This window comes from Solanum tuberosum, unplaced genomic scaffold (assembly GCF_000226075.1).
Source record: "Solanum tuberosum cultivar DM 1-3 516 R44 unplaced genomic scaffold, SolTub_3.0 scf00031, whole genome shotgun sequence".
Lineage (NCBI taxonomy): Eukaryota > Viridiplantae > Streptophyta > Magnoliopsida > Solanales > Solanaceae > Solanum > Solanum tuberosum.
The window spans coordinates 235,683-247,859 of record NW_006238957.1 but is presented as its reverse complement, the minus strand read 5'-3'; positions in this window follow the sequence as shown (position 1 = coordinate 247,859).

Sequence of the window (12,177 nt, the reverse complement as noted above, 5' to 3'; positions counted from 1 at the left end):
AAAACTAGAATAATAATGTAACCATAACAAGAAAATTAAAGCACGAAACAAAAATCCAATTTACCATCAAGTAACCAGACAGTGACGTGAATTTGGGAAAACAAAGTAACCACGCATCTTATACTCCTAAAGACTATCTAATAATTTGTTAATTGTTACCCTTAATCATTATACCATCACTATTGCCATGATTGTAAGTCAAACTTGTGGCTGTGCAAATTCTCAAGTGAAATTTTACTATTTCTACACAAATAATATTAAGAAAGTGCACTACCTACTACAGCTATCCACATTTAACCAATCAAAACTATTTAACTTTCTCACTTTTAATCCCATGAAATTGTTCCACCTACGCTGTCTAGGAGAATTTCCAAGTTCCAACTCTAATCTCTTTCAGCTAACGCACATAACCACAAAACATATAATTAAGACATGAATTAAGTTATCTCAATCCAATAATAAAACTTTAGCAATACAAAGATTCTTACCTAAAGGAAGAGAACTCACTGCTCACGCTCTCTTCTGGTCGTTTATGATTAACGCCGCACGACTATGCGATTTCCACAAATATTATAAACCTAGTTTACTTTTACACATGGACCAAGTAATATAAGACCTTAAATAAATAATTAAAATTGCCCCATTAATTGTATAACTATAATTAACTAATAGTCCAAAATACCCTTTATAAATTTTTTGGGAATAGTCAAATAATTCTAGTACTCAAAATGATCTAAAGGCTCATTACAATGGGGTGCATTGTGATTTCTTCACTGACTATCAGAGTCTTCAATACATATTCAGTTAGAGGGATCTGAACTTGAGGAAGCGCAGATGGCTTGAGTTACTAGAGGACTATGATATCACCATATAGTATTATCTGGGGAAGTCCAATATGGTGGATGATGTTTTGAGTAGGAAAAATTCTAGTATGGAGAGTCTTACTACTATTAGTGTTGAGGAGAGACCATAAGCTAGAGATGCTCAGAGGTTAGATAACAGTCTTGTTCAATTGTAGATTTCATAAGAGAGTGGTGGTTTGATTGCTTTCATAGAGGCCCAATCTTCCTTAGTTTAGCAGATCTGTGAGCATCAATTCGACGATCAGAAGTTGTGTCTCATTCAAGACAAAGTGTTGTGTGGGGAAGCCAAAGAGGTTGTCCTTGATTTTGATGGTGTCTTGAGGATCGGAGGAAGGATTAGTGTACCGAAGGTGGGCAAGATAATTATACTGATTCTTTAGGAGGCCCATTGTTCTCGGTATTCCGTTCATCTGGGAGTGGCAAAGATGTATCATGATCTGATTCATCATTACTGGTGGTGTGGCATGCAGATGGATATTGAAGATTTTGTATCTATATGCTTGACTTACCAACAGGTCGTAGGTGTATATTAGAGGATGGTTATTCCTACGTTGAAATGGGAGCATACTACTATGGATTTTGTTGTAGGTTTGCCTACCACCGTTGGTGGTTATGACTCCATTTGGGTGGTTGTAGATAGGCTGTTCAAGTCCACCCAAAAACTGTACCACACGGTTTGGGTACTCACTTAGATATGAGTACGACTTTCATCCTCTAATTGATGGGTAGTCTGAGTGGACGATTCAGGTGTTAGAGATATGCTTCGAGCATATGTGATCGACATTGACACTAGATGTGATCAGATTTTCCCTTAGTAGAGTTTGCCTACAACAACATTTATCACTCTAGTATCCAAATGGCCCCATTTGAGGCATTGAATGGCAATCAATATATATTTCCGATTAGTTCGTTTGATTTGGCTTAGATGGAATCTTTAGATACAGACTTGCTTAGAGAGGCTATGAAGCAGGTTCATATGGTTCAGAGTCAACTGTTGACATCCTAGAGTCGATAGAAAAGTTATGCATACCAGAGAATTCGAGCCCTAGTATTTATGGAGAGTGATCATGTTTGGCTCTGAGCGTTATCCATAAAATGAGGTTTGGGAAGATCCAGGTTAGCCCTAGGTTCATTGGCCCTTTTGTGAGATTTTGAGCTAAGTAGGAGAGATGACCTATAAGTTGGCCTTTCCTCCTAGCTTATCAGTTATGCATCCTATGTTTTATATCTCCATGCTTCGGAAGTATGTGCCAGATGATTCCCACGCTTACACTTGATTCAATAGTGTTGGGTCCAGACTTGTCCTTTGAGGAGGAGTCTTTAGCCAGCTTGGATAGGCGGGTATGAAAGCTTAGGACCAAGGAGATTGCTTTAGTAAAGGGGCGGTGGAAGCATCGTTCAGTTGGTGAGGTGACTTGGGAGACAAAGTCCGACATGTGTGCAAGGTATCCTCAAATTTTGAGGCTCCAGTTACTTTCTTTTACTTTATGTTCGAAGACAGACATGGTTTTTAGTGGTGGATAATGTAATGACCCAATCAGTCATTTTTGGAAATTTTGTAAAAATTACTATTTTAACCATCCCTATATTGACCCCGAGCTAGATTTTGAAGTTTTTTTCAAGCTTTGAGTAAACATTTATGAATTATGCATGTTTTGGATTTTGAAAGGCTAAAGTTGTTTTAAAATAGTTTTTGATGTCTTTTGGAGTTTTGAGTGTCAGAATAGAATTACGTCGATTCCATTAGTCTCAAAATGTGGAAATTGGTCTAAGAGAGTTGTCAATTTCAGATTTTGAGTCTTTTTGAGGATTTGAGGTCCTAAGTTGAAAAAATGTAAAATTTTAGCCTTTGGATTGACTTTGGTCAACATTTGGAGTTTGGATGCTTAGATTAGAATTTCGAGAGTTCCATTGGATTCGAGGGATGATTTTAGGCCTAGGTGAGGTCTTGGTTAATTTTTAGAGGTCTGATTTTGATTTAGCCTTTTTGGGTGTTATGTTCCTTTCTTGTGACTTTCACAGATGTTGAGTTAAAGAGACCTCATATTTGTGTTGATGGTTCCATTGAATTCGGAATGTCAAGTTTAATCAAATTGCATATTTGGTTTGTATTTACGGGGTTCTGAATGAATCCTAAAGGTCTATTTGATGATTTGAAAGTTGGTTGTGTTTTCTGGTGTCTATTGACCTCGCGATCGCGAAGGATCTTCACTTTCGCAAGGGTCGCATTAGCAAAGACCGGTTTAATTTTGTGAAGGATCAAGTTGTCAGACCTTTGCGAAAGCGAAGGTTTGTTGAAGATCACGAGCTTTGCGTTAGTGAAGGTCAGCTCACAAAGCGAAGGCTGAGTATTTTTCGGGGTTCCCTTAAGTGACATCAGAAAGGGTTTTGGCCTGCAATTTCGGGGTTTTACCCCCAGTTTTTCCCATTTTGAGTCTTGGAAAATCCTTGGAGGGAATTTCAATGAGATTTTTTTTCTAAATCATTTAGGTAAACCTTTGTGACTATAAAACTTCAAGTCTCTTTTTATCATTAATGGATTTTAACATCAAAACTTAGGATTTTGATTGACAAATTGCAAGGTATTTCAAGAACATGAGTTCTAAAGTAAAATGGTGATTATGAATTGATTTTAATTCCTTTTTCAAAATAGCTTTCTTCAACGAGTTCCAAATGCCTTGGGATGAAAAAAGTACTTGTATTCCAGCATAGTTTTGCCTTGTTTAGTAGGTTTCTTGTTGAGTACATGTTCTTTGATACTCACTCTTTGCTTCTACACTTATGTAGGTTCTGAGCCCAGACCCATGTGATCTCTCTTCTTCATCTATTTTCTAAGCTTTCTGAGGATACATTGAGAGGTAGCTACGCCATCCCAGAGGACCCTTTTGTTCCTTACTCTATGTTTTGTTCTATTCGAGAAACAAATGAATAAAGACTTGTATTATCTTTCAAATTTTGCATTATTATACTAGTGGCTTGTACATGTTGTTATCTCCTGTATTCAGATTAGCAAACTAGAAATAATAAAAGACGAAAAGAAAAAAAACACAAAGAACTATCCGAGTCCACAGAACCCACTGTGTATCCTTAAGAAATTTAATCCCCTCAAGTACTCGAGATTGCAGATTAATTCCTCCCAATATAAAATGGATTAACCAGTAACGAAGTAGCGGTACCTCAAACTTCAATAATTTCAACGAACTCAAAAAGACAGCAACGTATCACACACACTGACATGATCGATCAATTTTGTTTTGTAAGAAATGTATACCAAAGAAGGGAAGAATTCAATGCAAAAATATGAGAGAAAGCCTCTCTATTTATAGCCAACTAAGGGTAAAGGTCACAACTTTTTGGAAATAAGACAACCTTTCATAAAGGTCACAACACTTTGGAAAAGGCACAACCTTTCAAATGGTCACAACCCTTTAGAAAGGACACAACCTTTCATACAGGTCACAACCCTTTGGCATAGTCACAACCCTTCAAGAGAGTCACAACCCTTCATTTCCTATTCACACCTTTAAAACCCAACAATCCCCTGCATGAATAGGCAATGACTATTGTTAAAACAAATGCATGAAAAATTGTGTGATTCATAAGTAAGGATTGATTGCATCTCGATAAGTGGGTTTCCCTTTGAACTTTCCATAGTGAACATATATTGGATATACTCGGTCAATCGGTAGATTTGATATCTTTGAATCATCGAGCTTTGGTGTATACCTAGACAACATATGTCACACAATTAACCCTTGAACTGTTTTTGGTTCTCATTGTTTTGTTCATTTCATCCATGAACACATCTTGGTTTATAAGTGCGTAGAGAATTGGCCTTACCGGATTCTCCTTGAAGCGGCTTACACTTCACACTTACATAAGTGATTTTTAAATGTGTTATCCCGTAGATACACTATTTGATATACCCTGTATCAAACTTAGAAACCATTAAAAAGTCCTAATGCCTTTATCCTTGTTACTGAACATTGTCTTATCATGAGAATGGACCATAAAAAAATATTTTGACAATGTTGAACCGTCATCAATGACTTTGTTGATCTCCTTAAACCTAGATCTTAGGATCTCTAGTCTTCTAGGTAGAGTTACTGCCACAATGACTTGTCCTCGGCAATAGTCCCATTCCCTTTGATAATCTATCAAATCCCTTTCTAGTTAGGCCTTTTGTAAGTGGATTCGACACATTATCATTTGACTTTACATAGTCAATTATGATAACTCCACTAGAGAGTAGTCCTCTAACGATATTATGTCTACGTCACATATGACGAGACTTTCCGTTATACATCATGCTCCATGCCCTACCTATTGCAAATTAACTCTCACAGTGTATGCACACTGGAGCTAAATGTTTGGGCCAAAAATCTTTCAAGAAATTTCGGAGTCATTCAACTTCTTCACCGGTCTTATCGAGAGTGATAAGCTCAGATTTCATAGTAGAGTGAGCGATACATTTCTGTTTGGAAGATTTCAAATAGATTGCTCCTCCAAAAAGAGTAAATACATATCCACTCGTGGATTTTACTTCATTTGACATGGTGATTCAATTTGCATCACTATATTCTTCCAATACTGTTGAATATTAGTTATAATGCAATACAATAGTTTTTAAGTATGTTTTAAATACTCCAAAACTCTTTTCATTTCCATCCAATGAGTTTGATTGAGATTACTTGTGAACCAACTCAGTTTACTAATAGCACATGCTATATCTGATCGTGTACCCTTCATGATATATATCATATTTCAAAATACTCTAGCATAATACAATTGTGAGTCATTTTTGCCTTCATTCTTTTGAAGTACAAAGCTCACATTTATTGGAGTCTTGACAATATCGAAATCCAAATACTTGAACTTGTCAAGTACCTTTGCAATCACATCAGTAACTTCAATGTCTTTCATATCAAAGTTACTTTCTAGCATATGCTTAGTAGCATTTATGTCATAAATGTCTCTTTTGATGACCAACATGTCATCAACATAAAAACAAACAATGACCTTGGGATTTGAAGTGTCTTTAATGTAAAAACAGTTATCACATTAATTAATCTTGAATTCATTTGCCAACATAGTTTGGTCAAACTTCGCATGTCATTATTTAGGCGCTTGTTTTTAGTCCACAAAGTGACTTAACATGTTTACAGACTTTCTTTTCTTTACCAGGAACCACAAAGCCCTTGGGTTGTTCCATGTAAATTTCTTCCTCCAATTCTCCATTTTTTTAAAAAATGTTTTCACATCCATTTTGACGAATTTTGAAGGCCATATACCGCAACTAGCGCAATTAACATCTGAATTGATGTAATCCTTGTTAGTGGCTATTATGTGTCAAAATAATCAGGGCATTCTTAGTGTATGAAACCTATGACAACAATTCTTGCTTTGTATTTGTCAATAGTTTCATCAACTTTCTTTTTCCTTTTGTAGATACACTTTGAACAGAAATGTTTATTTCTTGGAAGAAGATCAACCAATTCTCAAGTGTGATTGCTCAAGACTGAATCTATCTTACTATTGATATGTTACAAAACCAAACTCGAAGGAAGTAATTTGTCCATTGACATTTACTACGCTTCTGAATTTCTTTATTAAGTACATTTTTCTTTGGTTCTTTCCAAGGTCGTTTAGACGCTTCACTTGACTATCCGACGTTTCGGACTTATGAACCATAAATCGACATGCTTTACTATTTGTAGCATAGCCAATGAACATACCATCCACAGTCTTAGGTCCTATTTTGACCCTATTGGGAATAGTTCCCTCATTTCCATTTCTCATATGGAATAGAATGTATTTGAAATTGTTAGATCGTTATATTTCAAGAGTTATTGCTTATATATACTTTAAAGGGCAACGAGCAATTCTCTATCAGGATACAACAAAGTCTAAACAAACAAAACTTTTTGTTGCTCCCTTCTTAACAAACAAAAGTTTTTCATTTGTGGCTCCCTTTACTAACAAACAAAACTTTTTGTTTCTCTTTTTCTGAACAAACAAACTTTTTGTTGTTCTCTTTTGCTATAATGATAGAACCCCACACAAATTTTGTGGTAAACCTGAACTTATAAGTAGGACATTCAGCATTTTCTTCAAAGTTTGGTTTTTTCCTGTCAACAATTTTATTAGATTGAGGAGTTTGTGCAGTAATTTGATGGATGATTCCATTTTCCAAATATATTTCTGCAAAAGAAAATTCATTTATTCATACCTAGCACTTATAATCATGACAATGATTTTCAACTTTAGTTTTATATTGCCTAGATGTTTCTATCGCTTTATCCTTACCATTCAGCAAATAGACATAACAGTATCTAGTGCATTTGTCAATAAAATTTATGAAACACTTTTCCCCACCACGAGTTGGTGTTGACTTCATGTCACAAATGTTAGTGTAAGTCAATTATAAGGGATTAAAATTCCTTTCAACAAATTTATAAGTATGCTTAACATACTTAGACTCAACACATACTTGACATTTTGATTTATTGCACCATAAGTTAGGCAAAACTTCTAAGTTGATCAGTTTTAGCAAGGTTTTGTAATTGACATGTTCCAAGCGTTCATGTCACAAACAATATGATTCAAGCAAGTAAGAACAACCAGAAATACTGAGTTTGAAAAGACCTTCTATGAGGCAACTTTTTCTAACAAGTATTTTGTTCTTTACTTTTTATAACTTTGTCAAATACAGACATTGTTTTAGAGTCAGCACCTTGTCAGATGTCCTTTTCAGAAGGACTTTTCCATAACATTCAATTTGTTATAGAATTACCCATGACCATAGTCTCAACGGTCCAATAAGGACAATATGACCCAAATGTTTGTTTTACAACACAAACATAACAAATCACTTTTCACTAATGTTCATGTCTATACAAATAAATTTATTTTAATAGACATATCTTTTCATAAAAAATCACAATATTTTAAGTGACACTTTTTCATCAAAGAATACAATTCTTTTGAACTAGTAATATGATTTTGTGGTTTTATACTAGTCATATCATATACTAGTAAAGACAGATTCAACGACCACAATATCAAATATACTCCAAGAATTTTGTGGGTCTAACATAATACAAGAATGTCGCTAAATTTCATATCTTGTACTTTCAAATTTATTTAGATAGTAAGTCTAATTTTGTCTTTATTAAAAGTAAAGAACCCCCCACATTTTAAATATGTTCTTAAAAATATTTTTCAAGTATTTGAAATTATTTTCCACATTTTTTTTCATGCTTTCAAATTGTATACCATCAAAATACACATTGGCAACACGAAGCCTTCTTTTGGAGATTTAATCCATAGAAACACCCATTGCAGGAACAAAAAATCACTAATTTTATGTCACTAGTGTTTTTCTTTTCCTTTTCTGTCACAACTAGACAGACCACTTAGTATTTAGAATAATAACAATAAAGTTTCAATCTTTATACAACTTGTTTTTAGTTGAACGATGAAGTTTTTATATTCTTCTAATCGTTAACCGAATGAACCTTGAATTCTGATAAAGTTTTTATATTCTTTGAATCTGTTTCATATTCAGACAGAGTAGTAAACCAAAAAGGTTTTAACCTCCAGAAACCTCAAATACAACACTGTTTCTAGCTAATGATGAAAATTTTATCTTTTTCAAATCATTTAGCCTTAATATTTCTGACAAAATTTTGTTCTTTACTTTTTATAACTTTGTCAAATACAAACATTGTTTTAGAGTCAACACCTTGTCAGATTTCCTTTTTAGAAGGACTTTTCCATAACATTCAATTTGTTATAGAATTACCCATGACCATAGTCTCATCGGTCCAATAAGGACAATATGACCCAAATGTTTGTTTTACAACACAAACATAACAGATCACTTTTCACCAATGTTCATGTCTATACAAATAAATTTATTTAAATAGACATATCTTTTCATGAAAAATCAAAATATTTTAAGTGATACTTTTTCATCAAAGAATACAATTCTTTTGATAGAGTAATATAATTTTGTGGTTTTATACTAGTCATATCATATACTAGTAAAGAGAGACTCAACGACCAAAATATCAAATATACCCCACTTGTTATCTCATGTATTCAGATTAGCAAACCAGAAATAATAATCAAGGGAAATAAAGATAGAACTTGATTTTTATTCCCATTGAATCATATTCTATCTATCATCAATGATTTCATGCAAGTCACTTTTCTTGCTAATTTTCCATCATATTCCAATTTTCCTTAGAAGATATTGAATTTCAACGAGAAACTAAACTCATGTTCAAATATTGTTAGGAGACAACGTATGTTCATTTACTTCTCATAGTTATATAAAACCAAGAATATAGGGGAAAAATAATTAAGTGCATATCTTAACCGTTATGCACAAAATAAATTTTCTTATTGAAAAGAAAACTGAAGGGATGCAATGCTTCAATGCACTTGGGAGTAAAATTAAAATAATATTACCCATCCAAGGAAACCTTACTACAGAAAATATACTCGAACATATTAAAGTAGTACTAATTCATCCCAAATCTCTTTTATCATATCATAAAAAAATTCTCTTTTTCTTCTTTTTTCCGACAAAAAGAACACAGAAAATAAAAGTAATTTCCTTACCACAGAAAATACAATCAATATTAAATTTCTTAAGCTTGTTATCTCTTGTATTCAGATTAGCAAACCAGAAATAATAAAAGAAGAAAAGAAAAAAAAAGAACTATCTGAGTCCACAGAGCCCACTGTGTATCCTTAAGAAATTTAATCTCCTCAAGTACCCGAGGTTGTAGATTAATTCCAAAAATACAAAGAACTATCCGAGTCCACAGAACCCACTGTGTGTCCTTAAGAAATTTAATCCCCTCAAGTACCCGAGGTTGAAGATTAATTCCTTCCAAGATAAAACGAATTAATCATTAACGAAGTAGCGGTACCTCAAACTTCGATAATTTCAATGAACTCAAAAACACAGCAACGAATCACACACACAGACACGATTGATCAATTTTGTTTTGTAAAAAATGTATACAAAAGAAGGGAAGAATTCGATGCAAAAAAATGAGGGAAAGCCTCTCTATTTATAGCCAACAAAGGGTAAAGGTCACAACTCATTGGAAAGAAGACAACCTTTCATAAAGGTCACAACACTTTAGAAAAGGCACAACATTTCAAACGGTCACAACCCTTTAGAAAGGACACAACCTTTCATAAAGGTCACAACCCTTCGGCATAGTCACAACCCTTCATTTCATGTACACACCTTTAAAACCCAACACACATGACAACCAAGTTTTGAGTTTATTGTAGAATGACTAAGTTTTCCGCTCAATTGCTATTATTATTTTAGTTTTATTGTTGGTTTGAGGCTGACTTGCTATTAATTTAAATTCATTTATTGTTGATAATGATTGAAAAAAAAGGAAATGATTGTATGTAATTGAAATTAATTTTTTTACTAGCTTTATTTACGGTATATGATGATGATTTTTATTGCTCCAAATAAAATTTTGTGTTCTTAACTTATTAATGTCATGTCATGAGGAGTAAATAATAACAAAAAAAATTCACTACTAAGAAGTAAATTCTATTTATTCTGATGGCATTTATATTTTCTTTTCAACACATATTGAAAGTTCAACAATAACATATCTCAGTGAAATATTAAACATGATAACTCATTATTATAGAAATTATCGTTCTTCATAATAAATGAGTTCCAATGGAATTCAGAATAAATTAATAATTGTAATTAATATTGTGTTCACTCGGTTTTCATTATATCATATTGAATCTCTAACTAGTTCGGATTCCGAGGGACACTCTCTAACAATTGTTTCCATATCCAAGGCTCAAACTTGAGACCTCTGGTTAAGGATGGATGGATCATATACATCCCACCATAACTATTGTTGGTACTAATAATAACTTAATTAATTCTCTCTTGTATATTCTGCAATATGTTGGATTAAATTGTTGAGTTCTACCAACAATATTGTGTTGGAGTAGAAGTTAATACTCCTTCATCCTTAACTAGAAGTGTCAAGTTCGAGTCTTGGGCATGAGTTATCTTTGTTAGAAAGAGGCTTACCCTTAATTTGGAACTTTACATTATACGAATCTAATTGAGGCTCAATAAGAATATTGGACACCAAGTAAGAAAACATTTTCTTCTTGTACTAATGAAAATCAGACATTTGCAAAAATAAAAATAAAAATTGGGGGTGTTCTCAAAGATTATGAGATTAGTCTCATCCAAACTCCATCTTCTAGTGAATAACTCCACAATCTCCTTAATGAAAATATTTAGTTTTTATTTGTTTTGTGTTCTCTACATATAAAGTATCATTTTTTTTGTGCTATTAGTTTAGATTCATTTAATGTTTATTACGATAATTTTTTTGTGAAGGAGATGATTGTTCGTCAATTAGATTAATCTTATGCCTAGTTTTCATGGTGGTGTAGTATGATGATTTTATGGGTCCAAATAAAAATTTTGTGTTCTTAAATTATTAAATGGCATGGTATTGAATCAAAATTAGGAAGAGTAAAGTACATAGAAATTCACTAGTAAGATGTGAATTCTATATATTCTGATGTCATATTTATATGTTCTTTAAAGTTTCTTTTAAACACATATTGAAAGGTATAAAATAACACATCTCAATGAAATATTAAATGTTTCAACTTATTATTAATATTATAGAAATTATGATTCTTCTAGATAAAAGAGTTCCAATAGAATTTGGATTAAATTATAAATTGTAATTAATATTATTTTCACTTGGTTTCAATATATCATATTGAATCCCCGATTAATTTGACTTTCGAGGGACACTCTCTAACAAGATTTTCTTCATATTCAAGGCTCAAACCCGAGACCTCTGGTTAAGGATAGATGGATCATATACATCCCACCACAACTTTTGTTGGTACTAATAATGACATAATTTACTTTTTCTTAAATATTTGGCAATATGTTGGATTTATTTGCTGTGTTCTACCAACAAAGATTTTGGTTGAGTGGAAGTTAGTATTTATTTATCCTTAACCAAAAGTGTTAGGTTCGAGTCTTGGACATGAGTTATCTTGGTGAGAAAGAGGTTTACCCTATTGTTGGGACTTTTTGTTATTCAAATCTAATTGGGTCATAGGTGTGGAAATATGTGTTAGAAAATAAAGAGGTTATTGAACAAAACATATGGTGGGAACCAAAGGGAGGTACTTTTAGCATTTGGTATGATAATTGGATCAGTCTTGGTCCTTTATATCTCCAAACTTATGATTTTTTGTGGTGTCATTTTCTAGC